The sequence below is a fragment of the Trachypithecus francoisi genome, unplaced genomic scaffold (assembly GCF_009764315.1).
Source record: "Trachypithecus francoisi isolate TF-2019V2 unplaced genomic scaffold, Tfra_2.0 Lachesis_group4, whole genome shotgun sequence".
Classification (NCBI taxonomy): Eukaryota; Metazoa; Chordata; class Mammalia; order Primates; family Cercopithecidae; genus Trachypithecus; species Trachypithecus francoisi.
Window position 1 is genome coordinate 144,389,933 of NW_022681469.1, and position 12,567 is coordinate 144,402,499.

General features: G+C 35.8%; 1 protein-coding gene across 2 annotated transcripts in view; it reads left to right on the top strand.

Moving 5' to 3' along the window:
* The window catches only part of SPATA48 (spermatogenesis associated 48), a 63,052-nt gene that overhangs the window by 19,572 nt on the left and 30,913 nt on the right, over positions 1-12,567 (top strand). The gene's annotated exons all lie outside the window — the stretch shown is intronic.

Below are 12,567 nucleotides of genomic sequence, written 5' to 3' on the forward strand. Positions count from 1 at the left end.
TCATTATAAAGTTAGGTTTATTTCAGGTATGTAAGATTTGCTTAACTTTAGAAAATGGGTAAATGTGATTCATTGTATTAACTGATTAAAATACAAGTCATTTACTCATCTCAATATATGAAAAAAAATTTGATACATAAGATTAACATTATCCTTAAATTAATAATGGAAGTCTGTGAAAAGGTAAATCAAACAATATTAAACAGCGAAATGTTGAAAGCCTCCCCTCTGTAATCAGTCTCAGGCAAGTATGTCCTCTTTCATGTCCTCTTTTCTCCTCCTCCTTTCACCTAAGCACTGAAGTTCTTAGCCAGCCCAATCAAGCAAACATAAAAATGGCAAATTGGAGGTAACTAAACAACACGGTTATTCTTGATAATATGATTATGTATGTAAAAATCCAAATGAATACGTAGTTAAATTACTTTTCATTTTATTTTACCTTATTTTATTTTATTTTATTTTATTTTTTTTGAGACGGAGTCTCGCTCTGTCGCCCGGGCTGGAGTGCAGTGGCCGGATCTCAGCTCACTGCAAGCTCTGCCTCCCGGGTTCTCGACATTCTCCTGCCTCAGCCTCCCGAGGAGCTGGGACTACAGGCGCCCGCCACCTCGCCCGGCTAGTTTTTTGTATTTTTTAGTAGAGACGGGGTTTCATCGTGTTAGCCAGGATGGTCTCGATCTCCTGACCTCGTGATCCGCCCATCTCGGCCTCCCAAAGTGCTGGGATTACAGGCTTGAGCCACCGCGCCCGGCCATATTTTTAAGACAGAGTCTTGCTTCGTCACCCAGGCTGGAGTGCAGTGGCATGATCACAGCTCACTGCAGCCTCAATCTCCCGAGCTCAAGCCATCATCCTGCCTCAGCCCCCCAAGTAGCTGGGACTACAGGCATGCACCACCATGCCCAGCTAATTTTTGTATTTTTTGTGGAGACAGGGTCTCCCCATGTTGCCCAAGCTGGTCTGGAACTCCTGAGCTCAGGCAATCTGCCACTGACTCCAGCCTATACAGTTAAATTACTATGATATAAAGAAACTGAATAAGGTTTTCAGAAATAAACATTATCGGAAATGCATTTATTATATTCTAAATATAAGCAAGAAACAAAAAGTTTTAAAACATTTAATCTATCACTTAAAATTGTATCAAAAACTATTCACTATTGAGTAATAGATCTATGAAACTATATTGAAGAATCCTATGGCAAAACTAGTAAATGTGTTGAGAGAAAATCTAAAACCAAAACAGACAGGGAAATATGCTATTCTCTGGACTGGAAACTTAAAATGTTTAAAAAGTTTAGAGCTTCCTAACAGTTTCAATGCCATCTAAATCAATATTCTAACTGTATTTTTGTGGGATTTTGAAAAGTTCTTTAAAAAATAGATACATAAAAACAAAGAATCAGAAATAACTAAGACTATTCTTAAGTAGAGGCGAGAAATGCAATACCCTTTTATGGCAACTTGCTGGCCTCATAAGGGTCACAATGTTTTAACGGAAAAACTTCTGTTTTTAAGAAAAAACTGTTCACTTGGTAGGACATAACCTGAGTGTTGAAGCAATTCTCTTCTTGCCTGAGAGAATAAAAACTACTCAAAAATTTTCCTGGCCTACAGTTAAAAGAAACAATAAGAGGTTTTCTCGAGCTTGCAGGATACTACAGATGCTGAGTCCTACATTTTGCCCTAACGGCCTCACCATGGGATTAGCTTACTAGAAACTCAGTATCAGAGCCTTTACCTTGAGAAGACAGCCATGAGCAGGCTTTTCTGCAAATGGAAATAGCCTTACAACAGTCTTCAGTTTTAGGACTTCCAAATTATGCTAAACCTTTCACCCTGTTCATTCATGAAAATAACATTCAGGCATTAGGAGTACTTACCCAAACACATGAAGGAAAATAGAGGCCAATCACATTTTATAGCCTGTGATTGGACTTAGTAGCTAAGGCATATTTTAATTGTTTAAAAGCAGTAGCAGCAGCAGCCAAATTGGTAGCTTCATCTGAGCCGCTTTTAAGACACAAGCTTTATTTACAAGTCTTGCACACTGCAAAAAATATATATTAAATTCCAGTCAAACTCTGCATTTGTCAGCAAGTAGATTAATATCTTCTGGAATTCTTCTCCTATCTCCTAATTTCTATCTAAAATGTTGCAACTTACTTAACCCTGCTACTCTACTACCTCTGCCTCATGCAGGTGAAGACCACAATTGTGAGTGTAGTGTTAGAAATAGTGGCTCCTCATGTTCATATGTGAGATAATCTCTTTGATAATCCTGAGTTGATGCTTTTTGTTGATGGGTCTTATTATAAAACTCAGAAGGAAAATACCAGGCGGGGTATGATCTTATCACCTGAAATGAGTTAATACAGAAGAGAACTCTTACCCAATATAAGTCAGTTTCTCCTGAGCTTGTACATACAGCTAAAGACAAGTCAGTGAACATTTATACAGATAGTTATATGCTTTTGGAGTAGTCCATGATTTTGACATGTTATAGAAACAAAGAGGGGGACCCCCCCCATTAAAAACAGTCTCCAAGCAAATGCACTCCTTTCTGCTATCCTCTTATCATCACGAACTGCCATTATTAAGATTGAAGTTATAGCTGTAAAACTAAACCTGAATATCAGAGGAATTCCCTGACAGATTTCTATGCTAAATCAGCTAGTGCTGAAACTGTTAGGATATACAATTTGAATAAACTCTACAAGATTGATCCAAGTCAACTCACCTATGGTGACCTATTTAACAAACTGCTAAGTGTGCCTGATTTGGAAAAACAAAATTGATATCTGAAAGGCTGTAAATTCAGTGTTAAACGTGAACTCAAAGAACTCTCAGATGGGTGCCTAATACTTCCTTCAAGTACTTCCTGAGTCCTTGAAGCTTCCATTGTTAAAAGTTCTGCACTCCACAAAGCTGTTCGCTCTACAACTCATCAAGTAACAGATAGCATGATCCAAATTACAAACAAACACTGGTGGGGTGACTGTTATCACATTGATAAAATGGCTTATAACCAATGTTTGGTTTGTCAAACTCATAATCCTGTGAAAGCAATAAAAACTTCAGGTGGTGTGTTTTCACTATCGGACTTTATTCAATTGTCATTTTCAGTGGGATATCAGTATATTTACACGTTACCTGGCTGCATAGAGCCTTTCCCATCTGCGAAAGTTGATGTTATGATGGTAACTAAGAAGTTATTTAAAAAGTATTCCTTTATGGAGCATCCCTGGAAAAATTTCCAGCAACAGAGGAACCTATTTCACTGGACAATTTAGAAAGCAGTTGGATAAGCTTATGCACACAATGGCTTCACCTTTTTCCCTATTACCCTTAGTCTTCTGGAAAGGTCAAAAGATAAATGGCATCTTACAGCTGAAAGTGGCAAAGTTAACTGAATCAATTTGATTGCATTGGCCAAAGATATTACCTTGGCTTTAATGGTCATCAAATCCACTCGCAATTGAAAACATCAATTGACTCCTTGTGGAATACGTTCCTGGAAGGCATATGCCCTTAATAATAGAACCTCATGTATCTTCCATTCTCCTAATGCATTTTGTCTAAATGTATTTTTTTTTTTTTTTTTTTTGAGACGGAGTCTCGCTCTGCCGCCCAGGCTGGAGTGCAGTGGCCGGGTCTCAGCTCACTGCAAGCTCCGCCTCCTGGGTTTACGCCATTCTCCTGCCTCAGCCTCCCAAGCAGCTGGGACTACAGGCGCCCGCCATGTCGCCCGGCTAGTTTTTTGTATTTTTTAGTAGAGACGGGGTTTCACCATGTTAGCCAGGATGGTCTCGATCTCCTGACTTCGTGATCCGCCCGTCTCGGCCTCCCAAAGTGCTGGGATTACAGGCTTGAGCCACCGCGCCCGGCCCTAAATGTATTTTCATGAGGTAAAGGAGATCTTCCATGACCCACAGACTGAGAACAACCAAAGCTTTCAAAACCCAGAACCTGGAGATTGGATCTTCTGAAAATGGCATCAGGGACCTCATTGAACCCATGGTCCTCTCCCCATTGGAAGAGACCATACCAAGTTTTACTTGCCACCCACGCTGCAGTAAAATATCAAAGGCTTAACCTTGAATTCACATCTTACCACTCAAAAGGGCCCCTCCAAGCTCCTGGAAATGTATACCTGTTTGAGACTTCAAGGTAAACCTGACCAGAAAAACTTTTCCCCAGGAGCAGATGGCATCCTAGACACTGACAGCTATTCTAAGGCCATAGATCAAGACTTTTCTGACATCATGAAAACTGAAAACTTTATCCTTTTTCCTCTTTTTCCTATTGCTGCCATCCTAATCCTTCCTTCTTTACAGGAAAAGCCATGGACTGTAATTTGTGGATGGCTTTAGCAAAGGCTTATGCTCCAGTAAGAAACCAAAACAATTGTTAAATTTGTAGCTAATGCCCCCAAATTAAGAAATGATTCCACTAATGCCACTGCTTGTCTGTGTTACCAGTGGCATGCTAAAACCTAAAGGAGAAGTGGAAATTGATATTCTAGACATGATTGCTACTTGCTTTCCTTTGCTACTTGTTTCCTGAAAACAATACTCTGACCTTTCCAGTTAATAACAGAATGGCTACCAAATATAAAAAACCTATCCAAGTGATGCCTACAAAAGCTATATTGTGCTTCCAGGCATTGAATACTCAAGATCTGGGGATCACTTATGGGGGTACAAGTAATTGCTTGTATGATGTCACTGGGCTAAATCCAGTAAGGTCTTGTTCCACTGAATACGGTTATGCATCCTTCCAGCATGCTATAAAGGGACTACACACAGAAAATAAATTACTCACTGAACCTGGCTCAGGAGCTATGTAGGCCTATGGGTGAAAAAGTGTAACTAGCCTCTGCTCACATACCACGAGGTGGACCTCTTTTCCAGCTCCTGGGGGCCTGCAGATACATTGGGTCTGAGGAGAATTTGTTTACTGTGTTCTGCCTCCTTGCTGGTTCATATCTTGCTTAATGGGGCTGGCTCACTCCTCTCTTCCAAATAGCTTTCTCTGAAAGTTTCAATAATACCTTACATAATCAAAGGCCAAAGTGATCAATATCCAAAATTAATACTAACCTTAAAGTGGAATGAAGATAAGTTACTTTCCACTGAAAAAAGTTTCTAATGAGGTTCCTGGATGCTCACTCTTGTTGGTAGATGGTGCCAATTGTATGGAATTTGAAGGTAATCCATAAATTGGGAAAAAATCTTGAAATTTGTAGCCAATTATATTTTCCAGGGTTTAAATGGGAAGAAGTCACTCTCCTGAAGGGGAATTTTAAAAAGTCGTGTTCAGCAAAAGCACTTAATGGAACACCATACATTGTTAGATCTCTTCTTGGCTTATGTTGGGATCTTGCATATGGTGCTAAACAGAACTGAGTGCTGCACTTATCTTCCCCCTGGTTTTACTACTACAGAAAGCGTAATTTAAAAGGTAGCCAACACTGCTCTTCCTGCAGACACTACCACCGAATGCACCAGGGACATTTCTCAGGGGAAAGAAACACATGCTGTGTTTATGGGAGTAGCTAACAGCTGGTTTGCAGGCGTCATGAATGGTGGATGGCAAGGCTGGCTAGTCTAAGATTTTCTCATCTCTATGTTTCATTTAATCATCTACAGGTTACTATGATTGATATTACCAGGCTAACTACAAAAATAGATATCTCTTTAAATCAGACCATTTTATGGCACACTATGGTTCTTAATTGCTACTCCACCCCAAACACAGACTATGACCACTAAGACTTAAATACTGCTGAACTGTCTTTATTGCTTGAATTTTGAATTGTTTGTTCTGATGAGTTTAGTTCGCAGAGATTCCTGTTAAATAGTGTACTTCCCCTCTTTCTTTATATTATCCTCCCAATAGCCATTATAGTGGTCTCCTTTGTGTGTTATATCCCTTAAGAATCATAAATGCTCATTTGTAGCCATCCTTTGTCCATCAAAAGATCTCATTACAGTTAGAGTAACAAAAACATGAGGAAAACATAATCATCCAACTAATTTCATATAATGAATTGTGAATTCTATGCAGGGATCAAACAAGTCCATTATGAAGGTAACAGAAAGGAGTGTCAGTGCTAAGGTTTTGGTCACTCTCTCAAAATTGACTGGCTGAGCAAAAGAGAATAATTTTTAAATTAAATTAGATTTGGCCTGAAACTAACCTACGTATGTAATAAACTGTAATCTAAATTATATGTGAACCAACTGCAACCTAACAACTTGTGAGTAAATTCTTACAACATGCAGCTGTGTTGCAGCCAATCATAGCAGCCAAGCTTTCAGCCAATCACAGGCTGCAAACCAGCAAAACATGTTAAACTAAGGCAAACCCGGAACTGTAACCATGTAGACTATTTTTGTATGTCACTTTTGTTTCCTGGCTATAAATATTCCCTGCCCACATTTTGTAGTGGAACTCTCTGAACGGCTTTTGTGTTGAGTGCTACCTTGTTCACCAATCTTTCTTTTCTGCCCAATTAAACACTGCTACATTTAATTTATCTAAGTTTTTTTTTTTTTTTTTTTTTGAGACGGCATCTCGCTGTGTCACCCAGGCTGGAGTGTAATGGCATGATCTCAGCTCACTGCAACCTCCACCTCCCAAGTTCAAGCAATTCTTCTGCCTCAGTCTCCTGAGTAGCTGGGATTACAGGCACTCACCATCATGCCCAGCTAATTTTTGTATTTCTGTAGGAGTTTCACCATGTTGACCAGGCTGGCCTTGAACTCCTAATCTCAGGTGATCCTGTGGCCTCGGCCTCCAAAAGTGCTGGGATTACAGGCAGGAGCCATGGCACCCGGCTTTTCTTTTTTAATAGTAACATATTCACAGGTTCCAGGGATTTGAACATGGATATATTTGGGGGTTTAAATATGAATGTATTAAAATGATTAAAAAATTCAGGTAAAAGAAATGAAGGAAATTTATTGCCAACAAGTGTACACTAAAAGAAATCCTGCCTAGCAAAATATTACTTTTTTCCTTTTATTTAAGGTTCATATGATTATTTTAAATAGAAGTATAACATTGTCCTCTGAATGTATATATGACAACTGCAGAGTAAGAGATGAAAGCATATGATAAATTAACATAAGGTTGCAATGTTTGTACGTTATGTGAAGTGGTATGCTAACTCTAAGTGAACTGTGGAGAGTTAAACATGCACAATGTTTTCTCTAAAGGAGTCCCTAAAATGCAATGTAAAGAAGTATAGTTAAAGAGTCAATTGATGGCTTAAGTTGGAATTCTGAAAAAGCAAAAAGACAAATTTAAATAATTCCCAAAAAGGCAGGAAAAAAATGGAACAGAGAAGTAGAAATGTAGGGTTTTTCAGAAGCCAGTAATAAAATGCTACACTTAATCTAAATATATCATAATTATATTAATTATATTAATGGCAATATACTAAACATTCCAATTATAAGGCAGACATTGTCAGAATGGATAATAAAGACACAGCTATATGCTACTTACAAGAGGCATAGTTGAGATATATAAAGATACAAATCCATTGAAAGTAAGTCAATGAAAAATACATGCAATGTAAATAAAATATAAATAGGCTGTAGTGGCTATTTTGAGATCAGATTAAATAGGCTTCATGACAAAGGGTGTTACAAGACATAAAGAGAGTCATGCCTTAGTTACCAAACAGTTAATTTGTCAAGAAAACCTAACAATCATAAAGGTATATGCATCTAGTAACAAAGGTTCCAAATACGTGAGGCAAAAATGAACAGACCCAAAAAGGAGATACACAATTCCACTAATCACCTTAAGGGGATTTTAACATCTTTGTCTACTTGATGAAGCAGCTAGACAAAACAACTAGTAAATACATAGATCTAAACAACACGTCAATCACTTTCAGGTAGTTGGTATTTATAGAACACTGCACCAAACAAACACTAAATATTCTTTTCAAATGCACGTGATATATTTACTACTATAGATGATATGTGGGGACATAAAACAAGTCTTAATACATTTAAAAGTATTGAATTCATCCCACTTATGTTCTCTAGCCACCAGAGTCAAATTAAAAATCAATGATCATAAGACATCTAGGAAAATATCAAATCTTTTCAAATTAAACACACTTCTAAATAACCTACAGGTCAAAGAAGAAGTCACAAGACAAATTAGAAAACATTTAAACTTAGTGCAAAATAAAACATATCAAATTTTTTATAATGCAGTTAAAACTCTGCTAAGAAGAAAAATTAGCCTTATTTGCTTACCTTAGAAGACAAGAAAGATCTGAAATTAATGATAATGTTTTAATATTGAGAAACTAGAGGCTAGGTGTGGTGGCTCACGCCTGTAATCCCAGAACTTTGAGAGGCCGAGGTGGGTGGATCACTTGATGTCGGGAGTTCAAGACCAGCCTGGTCAACATGGTGAAACCCTGTGTCTACTAAAAATACAAAAATTAGCCAGGCATGATGGTGGGCGCCTGTAATGCCAGCTACTTGGGAGGCTGAGGCACAAGAATCACTCGAACCCAGGAGGTGCAGATTGCAGTGAGCTGAGATCACACCACAGCACTCCAGCCTGGGCAACAGAGTGAGACTAGGTCTCAAAAAAAAAAAAAAAGAAAAGAAAAAAAAAAGAAAAGAAACTAGAAAAATGATTAAATTAAACCAAAACTAAGAAGGAAGAAAATTAAAAAATGATAATAGAAATTGTGAAATGGAGGATAGATATACAAGAGAAAAAATTTGAAGAGTCAAAAGTTATTTCCTACCTAAGTGTCCATAGACAAAAGAATGGATAAAGAAAATATGGCATGTCTGTGTCGGGGTGTGTGTGTGTGTATATTTATAATATTATAATATTATTCAGCCATAAAAAGAAAAAGAACCTGCCATTTGCCACAACATGGATGAACCTGAAGGACATTGTAAGTGAAATAAACCAGGCACAGAAACAGAAATATTGCATGATTTTACTTGCATGTGGAATCTTAAAAAGTCAAGCTTATAGAAGCAAATAGTAGAATGGTGGTTTCCAGGAGCTGAGAGGTGGAGAAAATGAGAGATATTGGTCAAAGTGTATAAACTTTCAGTTTTAAGATGAATTAGTTCTGGAGATATAGTATGGGGACTGTAGTTAATAATACTGTATTTTTTATTTGAAATGTGACAAGAGAACAGATTTTTGGCATCCTCACCACATATGCACATACACACACACAAATGATAACAATGGGTGATGACAGATGTGTTAATTAACTTGACTGTGGTAATCATTACACAATGTATACATGTATCGAATCATTGTGTTGAAGACCTTGAATATATACATTTATTTTGCAGTTAAATATTTTAAAAGCCCAAAGGTTTTACTTTGAAAACATTAACAAAAGTGATAAACTTATTGTTAGTCTGATCAAGAAAAGAGAATACATATTACCAATATAAAAAATTACAGATTCTTAAAAAAGATAAGGAAATATTACAAACTCCTGTGTGCCAGTTCTTTTGGCACTTAGACGAAATGAACAAAATCTTTAAAAATACAAGTTAACAAAATTAATACTAGATAAAATAGAATATTATAAATGCATATATATATATTTTTATAAAATATATGGAGTTCTTTTTTTTTGTCAAAAGACTTACCACAGTGAAAACTTCAGGCCTAGATAGTTTTACTGATAAATATTATCAGACATTCTAGGAAACAACCACCGATCTTATGTAGGTTATTTCAGAAAATAAAAGAGGGAGTACTTCAACAATTTTAGGAGTCTAACTTTACCTCATACAACAAAATTATACAAAGATTTTACAAAAAATAGAGGAAATCATAGATTAACATTTCTCACATACACAAACACAAACATCTTTACAAAGCAAATAAAAAAACAATAATTATAGAAAAAATATAATCAAGTATACTTTATCTCAGGAATGCAAATATTCACTTACCATTAAAAATTAATCAATGTAATTTAACATACTAATGAAGTAAAGGAGAAAATTATTTTGCTAGATATGTCTTTGATGAATTTTTAAAAATATATGATGAACAGGTTTAAACACAAAGTAGAAAAAAATGAAAAAGAAAATCATAAACAGAAAAGTTAATTCTTCATAGCAATAGAAAAAAAAATACTAAATGTATATGAAAACACAAAAGACCTGGAATAGCCAAAGCAATGCTGTGCAAAATAAGAAAGCTAGAGACATCACACTTCCTGACTTCAAAATATACCACAAAGCTATAGTAACCAAACCAGCATGGTACTAGTATAAAAACAGACACAGAGACCAGTGGAACAGATTAGGGAACCCAGATATAAAAACACACAATTACAACCAACTCATCTTCAGCAAAGGCTCCAGGAATACACAATGGGAAAAGGACAGTCTTTTCCATAAATGGTGCTGGGGAAACTGTATAGCCATCAGCACAAGAATGAAACTAGACCCCTACCTCTCACCATACACAAAAATCAAGTCAAAATGGGTTAAAGATTTAAGTCTAAGATCTGAAGCTCTGAAACTATTAGAAAAAAGACATGAAGAAATGATCTAGGACACTGGTGTGGTCAAATGTATTTTGTTTAAGACCTCAAAAGCAGTCAACAAAAGTAAAAATGGCAAAAATGGGACTACATCAAGCTAAAAAGCTCTGTACAGCAAAAAAAAAAAAAGAAGCGAAGAGACTATTCACAGAATGGGGAAAATATTTGCAAACTACCCATCTGACAAAGGATTAATAACCAGAATGTATATAAGGACCTCAAACAACTCTATAGCTATGTGTGTGTATATATATATATATATATATGTCTTATTTTATGTCTTATTCTGAAAAATGTCTATTCATATATTTTGCTATATATATACTGATTAAAAAGGGGCAAAAGATATGAATAGACATTTTTTCAGAATAAGGCATAAAAATAATCAACAGGTATGTGAAAAAATGCTCAACATCACCAATCAGAGAAATACACATCAAAACCACAATGAGATATCATCTCACACCAGTTAAAATGTCTTTAACAAAAAGTCAGGGAATAACAAATGCTGGTGAGGATATGGAGAAAGGAAAACCTTCATTCACTGTTGGTAGAAATGTAAATTAGTACAGCCACTATGGAAAACAGTATGGAGGTTCCTCAAAAAACTAAAACTAGAAATACTGTATGATTAAGTGATTCCAGTACTCAGTATATATCCAAAAGAAAGGAAAACAATATATCAAAAAGATATCTGCATTCCCATGTTTATTGCAGCCCTATTCGCATTAGGCAAAATGTGAACTCAACCTAAGTGTCCATCAGTGGATGAATGGGTAGAGAAAAGGTGGTATATACACACGATGGAATATTATTCAGCCATAAAAGAGAATAAGATTCTGTCATTTGTACCAACACGGATGGAACTGGAGGTCATTATGTTAAATGAAATAAGCCAACTACATAAGACAAATATTGCTTGTTCCCACTGATATATGAAAGCTAAAATGGTGGATCTCATGAAGATAGAGATTAGATTGGTGGTTACCAGAGGCCAAGAAAGGGAGTGTGGAGGGGGGATAAAGAGAGGTTGATGAATGGGTACAAATATACAGTTAGATTCAATAATTAAGACCGTGTTTGATATATCAGTGGGGTGACTATAGTTAACAACAATCTGTTGCACATTTCAAAATAACCAGAGGAGAAAAATTCATATGTTTCTAGCATAAAGAAAAGATAGATATTTAAGGTGACAGATATTCCAATTAGTCTGATTTGATTTTTACAGAGTATATTAATGTATCAAATTATCACATTTACCCCCAAAATCTGTATATCTATTATGTATCAATATAAATACATTTTAAAAATATGAAAGTTGATAGTGGTAGAATAGAAGGTACATATGGAAATTAGAGATAAAGCAATACAAAAATTAAGAGACACGAACCACAGAATGAAAGTCCAATATTTGTCTGATAGTAATTCTAAAAGAAGAGAATAATTATAGTTCATTGACAGTAAATAGATAAATATGGAGAAATGGTTGATGAAAGTCATGAATTGTTAAATCGAAGAAGTATAACAAGTCCTAAGCCAGATGAACAAAAATACATCCTCTCCTAAACAAATTCTATTGAATCTGTAAAAAATCCCAAGACAAAGATAGTGTCCTAAAAATAAGCAAAGGGGAGAAAAACAGAATATCTGCAAACAATTAAACTCAGTGTATTTTAAAAGCAACAATACATCTTCAAAATCAATTAGATAGATTTGTTACTAAAAAATCGTAACTATAATTGAACTAGAATTCTAAACCCAAGTTAGAACATTTTTCAAAACTGAGGGTGAATTAAAACATAGAACTAGAAAAAGTTTACATTTGTGAAAGAATTAGCAAAAATTGAACTTCAGCAAAAAGAAAACGGAACCAAGTTCCTACGGGAGAAAAAACAAGTATAATAAAAAAGCAAAAGGAGGCAAAGAATTGGTAAAATATCACTGAAAATTGAAATAAATAGTAACCATTAAAGATAATTATTATAACA